This window comes from Panthera pardus, unplaced genomic scaffold, assembly GCF_024362965.1.
Source record: "Panthera pardus isolate Hobbes unplaced genomic scaffold, ASM2436296v1 HiC_scaffold_15, whole genome shotgun sequence".
In the NCBI taxonomy this organism is placed as follows: Eukaryota; Metazoa; Chordata; class Mammalia; order Carnivora; family Felidae; genus Panthera; species Panthera pardus.
Genome location: NW_026526710.1, coordinates 24390877 through 24396876, shown reverse-complemented (window position 1 = coordinate 24396876; position 6000 = coordinate 24390877).

The following is a 6000-nucleotide window of genomic DNA, read 5'->3' as shown; positions in this document are numbered from 1 at the left end:
GAGGTCCGGACTGTTGACTACCTCTGCCCTAAATAACTGCAGCATGGCTCAAGGTTAGCCCACGGGAAGCTAGCAAAAGACTCTGAACAATCCTGGTTTACTCTCAACTTTGACTAATTTTGTTGACATACAAGCTACCCCTCCCCCCCAAGGGCCTCACACACACACCAGGGAGGCTCCTGGGATTTGACCTCCTCCCCCCCCAACCCCCCCTCCAAAGTATCCTCCTCTGGACAGGAAGAGGGTTCTTTGCCCTGAGCAGGGTTCTCCCTGCTGAGCCCATTCTGCCCTCTCTTGCACATGAGGAAATGGTCAAGCTGACCTTTGAACCACAGGTGCTCTTCCTGAAAGGGAAAAGGGTGGGGGCCAGAAAAGCCAATTAGGGTCCCAGACAGTCCTTTCAGAACCCCATGCCAGCTCTTGTCTTCCCTGCCTGTCCTAAAACAGGACTGTTGAATAGAACCGTATAAAACTCATGCATAAGACATCCACAAGTATGAAAAATACTTACCAGCAGGGGAGGAGAAACGAGAGAGAAAAAGCATAGAAGAGGAATTGGAAAAAAAGGGGGGGGGGGATGGGAAAGGGCTTTCGGTGGCTTGCAAGGGAGGGCCATGGGAGGAGGGTACAGAGCTGCCAAGGGGAGGGAGGGCTCTCCCTGCTGTTGCTGTGCTGGAGGCCCATATTGCCCACTAACTTGCTGTGTGACACTGAGGGAAGCCTCCTACTTGACCTCTCTGGGCCCCCGTTTCCCCTTTAAAGTAGAGCTGCTAATACCTACCTCACAGGGTTGTTGTGAGGATAACACGAGGTAATGTCTGGGGAAATTGCTTGGGAAATTGGGAAAGGGTACTCACATAGGATCCTCTCGTAATCCTTTGGGCCAAAGGTGGAAAGTAGACTCAGAGGCTCTGGACCCAGGCCTGGGCCTTGCCTCTTTGGGAAAATTGCCCTAGCCTTTACTCAAAGCTGACCCTGACTTAGGCAGAGTGGCCCTACTTGACAATTTTCCACACCCTGGTGCAGGTGGGTGCCACCAGAGGGAGTACTGGCTGAGGAGTCAGAAACTCTGAGCTTAGTATGTGGGTGCTCCAGAGCCTGAGCCCCAACTGGCCAAGACCCATTGTTGAAGAAGCCTGGAAAACTGAGGAGTTGCTGTTTTTCTCTAGCCAGACCCCAGCTGCTGGGGGTAGCCCAAATTGCTTCTCCAAGGGGCTGCAGGGAAAGGGACCAGGGGAGGCAGGGGACCAGGATAACAAACCCTCTGCCCAAAAAGTGCATGCAGGAGAACCATCGTCAGCAAATGCAGTGACAGGGAGGGCCTAGGCAGGGCTGGGCCAGGCATCAAGGAGCCAAGGGGACCAATTCAGCAGAGGACTGCAAAGCTGGAGCTTCACTTCAGGCTCCAGGCCCAGGCCCACAGATTCAGGTGTTGCCACTGCCCAAGGACCCAGCTGCAGGGTGGTTCCAAAGCATCCTAGGCCCGTGCAGCGTTTCCATGGTTGATTTTCCTCCGGATGATACCTGGGGCTAGCTCTTCTTGTCCCCCTTCCACGTCCCCACTGCCTCCATTATCTGAACATATTCTGCCTCTTCCAGTGTGTTCAGAGCGAGCCCTTTAAAAAAACAAAAAAGCTTACCTGAAATGATAGTTTGGGATTCATTTCCAGCCAAGAAAATGGGCATTGGGTTCTGGGGATTGGGCTGATAGAGGTTGGGGGAGCAAAGCAGATGCTGACTGCAGCATTGAGGATGAGGAGGAAGCCAGACAGGGAGTGTGGGGATGCATCCAGTCAAGTGGGGGAGCCGCTCCTCAGCAGCCTATTGGGGTTCTGGGGTGATGGAAAGGAACCTTCACAAGCTGGCAGTTTGCTCTGCTTCATCCCCAATCATAGAGTGGGCACTGCCAGGCACCCACATGGCAAGGCAGACCAGAACCCAAGAGAGGACCCAAAGAACTTGTCCACTTTCTTTTCCTAAACTCATGGGTCTGTGATATTGCTGCTACTTGCTGAGCAGAGTGGAGGGTGAGGCTGGGCAGGGAGTGAAAAGGTTCCCCAGGGAGGGGGAGGCCATGACCCATTCAGCCAACTCTCAGTTTGGGGGTTTAGATTCACCATCCTAGGCCTTGGGATGGGTGAGAAACCAGTGTTATTGAACTCCCAAGGGCACATTGGACCCCAAACTAAGAATTCTCTCCCTACTCTTTCCCATCCTAAATTAGGTCCAATGTCAAAGTCCAAATTTGGCTCAGAGATTCTGCAAGAAGATAAAATGACAAAGATAGGTCAACACAGAAATGCCCTCTCTCAGGGGCGCCTGGGTGGCTCAGTCAGTTAAGCGTCTAACTTCAGCTCAGGTCATGATCTCACGGTTCACAAGTTCGAACCCCATGACAGGATCTGTGCTGACAGCCTGGAGCCTGCTTCAGATTCTGTGTCTCCCTCTCTCTGCCCTTCCCCTGCTCATCCTCTCTCTCTCAAAAATAAACATTAAAAAAAAAGAAAGATACCCTCTCTCATTATGAATTTCCTAGGGTGAAATTCATTCAAATAAAAACACTAAATTCCCTTGCCCTTTTCAGTTCAAGTTCAAAGAAATAAAAACTGGGGGCACCTGGGTGGCTCAGTTAAGTGTCCGACTTTGACTCAGGTCATGATCTCACTGTTCATGAGTTTGAGCCCCCAGTCGGTCTCTGTGCTGACAGCTCAGAGCCTGGAGCCTGCTTTGGATTGTGTCTCTGGCTCTCTCTGCCCCTCCCCCACTCATGCTCTGTCTCTCTCTTTCTCAAAAATAAACATTTAAAAAAATTAAAGGGCACATGGGTGGCTCAGTCAGTTAAGCAGCAGACTTTGACTCAGGTCATGATCTCATGGTTCGTGGGTTCAAGCTCCACTTCGGGCTTTGTGCTGACAACTCAGAGCCTGGAGCCTGCTTCAGATTCTGTGTGTTCCTCTCTCTCTCTCTCTCTCTGCCCCTCCCCTACTTACACTCTCTCAAAACTTACACTGCTTACACTGCTCTCTCTCTCTCAAAAATAAATATTAAAAAATATTTTTAAATAATTGAAAGAAAGAAAGAAAGAAAGAAAGAAAGAAAGAAAGAAAGAAAAACCTGAAAGTCTTAATAAGGTAAAAGGATTAAAGCCTGAAGCATTCACCGTGAGCCTAGCTGTCTGTCAAAGCCCAGTGGTGTTAACTGGCCAAGGCTCCTTGTCCATCCACTCACCCACCCAGCAGGCATAGGAGGGCTGGGTGGCTCCAGAAGTAGGGTCCTTCTCCACATCTCAGCATTTGAATTAGCCTCTCATGTGCTTTGCTTTTTAAAACTCCTGAGTTAACCAGGATGAAGCAGGAGGTGACATCCTCATAGCCCTGCCTGCCACAGGGAAATCCCTAGGGCAGTCTGCAGGCCACTGGCTGCCCCCAGAATCCAGTGCTCAGCCCTGTGTAGGCACCTCTTCCCACTACCTCAAGATCCTGGTAAAAATGCCCTGGCAGCTAATGGAAAGTGGATAGGAAATAGAGTGATAGCCCAGATGCCATGCCCTGGGAGTTTGACCCATGGAGAGTTAGCTTTAGCCCAGTCAACCATGTTGGGTGGGGCAGGGAACAACTTCCACTCTCCTTCTCTCTGAGCCATCTGTGCCACTCCACTGGGTCTCATTTATATCTTCTTTCTTCCAGAATACTTGAAACCTTGTCATTTCCATTTTCCTCTGTGGGCCCAGTGCTGGGCTCTGCCTAGTGACACAGTGTCCAAGTCCGGGCTCTGCCTAGTGCTCAGCTCCCAGCCCATGTCAGCAGGTCCTGCCTGGAGCAGGTTCCGGAACTGAGGTCCAGGGAGCAGCCACTCTGTCCCATTGGTTCTCAGGACACAAGCTGTCCTCCATTTGGGATGCTCCTGGCCTTGAGCAGCATTTTTTCTGCCACACAGTCTCCAGTGGGCCAGCATCTGTTTCCACTGTGTTGCTTCCTCACACTGTTTCTGGCTGGTGACTCCAGGATGGCTCAGCTGAACCCCTAGCAATTGTGCTGTGTTGGCTCCTGACATTGGTTTAAAATCCCTTTTCTTCACACAGAGGGCTACCTGTTTTTGTTGGCTTCCAGTACCTTCCCTCCTTTTGCTTTTTGCTCTCTGACCCAAAATTTTACTTTTCTGACACATTCCTCTAGATTTTGTCTCTTGGGGTCTCCCATGGCAATAGAAAGAAAAACAAGTCAATCTCAAGTTCGTTACAAGAATCTACTATTGAAACAATCCTATGGCTCTACCTGGGGAATGCTGGCCGGTGGCCTCAGATGCCTGGGTCAGCCTTCCTCTGGTAGGGAGGGTTCGACAGAGCCTTCCTTGAGCCTACTCCATACATTCTAGAACATTCTCCTAAGGGAATGGGGGTTGCCCACCCAAAATGGATGCCGAATCTCAGTATTTGATGCTGGTCTTTAGTTCTTGAATTTGCTCAGATCCTCTATGGCCTCTTCAGACCTGCCAGGCTCATGGGATGGCTTCTGGATCTTCCAGAGTCCTGTCCGTGGTGTGGCCAACCCCTCAAGAGTGTTCTGGGTCACCTGGTTCCCAGGCAGGGTGTGTGGGGGGGGGGGGGGGGTGTCTTGTGTCTTCCCCAAACCTCTGCCCTCCCTTTCCAGCAGGGAGCTTGCCTATCTCCTGACACCTCATACTCTAAAGACATTCATTCCTCTTCACAGCTGGTCTCTCTCTCTCATTTTCCACTGCTTCTGTTCTGAAAGTAAGATTGTGGCATGGTCTCTGAAGGGCCATGATTCCTTTGCATGCTATTGTCTGTTAACAAACTACCACCCTTCTGTGGGTGCATAGGGCTTCATTCTCCTCTAATTCCAAGGGACTAAACCTCGAGAGCCTCAGATGTATTTGGAGGGTGCAGGAGCGACCCTCCACAGCCCCTGTTCTAGCAGGAACTCATCGGTTATCGCCTCCCTTTGGGTGGCCTAAGATTCCCACCCAGTTGCACTGCAGCCCATTGTGCCTTTGCAGCTGAAAATGCCTACACCTGACCTACCTGAGAACACGCTCCACCCCCCACCTCCTCCTCCCTCAGCAAGCCCACTGGAGCCGCCTCTGCCCCACTGTTCGTAATAGGCCAAGGTTCTCTTGAGGCCTACCTCTGCTCACCAAACCCCAACAACTGAGGCTTGCTAAGGCCTCACTCATTAAAAAGCATAGCTGTGAACCTGTGACTCCCTCACCCCCCCCCCCCCCCCCGCCCCACAAAGCACTGCCCTGGGCTGCTGAGGCCAAACCCTAACAGATACTGCTTGTGCAGCAGAGACTCTCACCAGGAGTTAAAAGCCACTCCCTGGACTGCTTACAGCACCAAAACACTGTGGGGAACAACCAAGGCCAGAAGCCAGTGTGGTCCTCATGAAGCCCCCACGAACATACCAGGCAACCTCAAAGCCTTACTGGTGTGGACTCAAAGCTCAAAGCCAGTGAATAAGATGTCAGGCTTTGAGGGGACTTAAACGGAACAACACCTTCTTCCAAGTCCGATTTCAAGGCCTCTGCCATGGTTGTGGGGGTTGTGGTATGTGCCAGAGGGCAGGCAGCAACACACTGCACAGCAGGCCTAGGAGGGTCAAGCCAAGCAGTTCAGGGGTGCAGAGGGGGGTCCTGGAGGGTTTCTACAAGAGTATAAACCTCACAGGTAAATGTGAGGAGATGAGGGGGGAAGGGCCCCCCAACCCTAGCAGGAACACCAGTAGTAGGAAACTCAGGGAGGCTGGGGGTGGGGCGGGGAGAGGGCAGCGAAGTGGGGACAGCCCTCAGCAAGGCCCTTGGTGGGGGCAAGGTCCCAGAGCGATACGGTTGTTGGGCAGCACCACTGTATGGTCTTCCCTTTGTTCTGCTGTGTACATGCAATCATTGAAGTACAACATACACACAGAAAAATGCATAACAGTTTAACAAATATAACACAGACACTTGTGAGAACAGGGAGCAAAAAAATACCACTGCAGG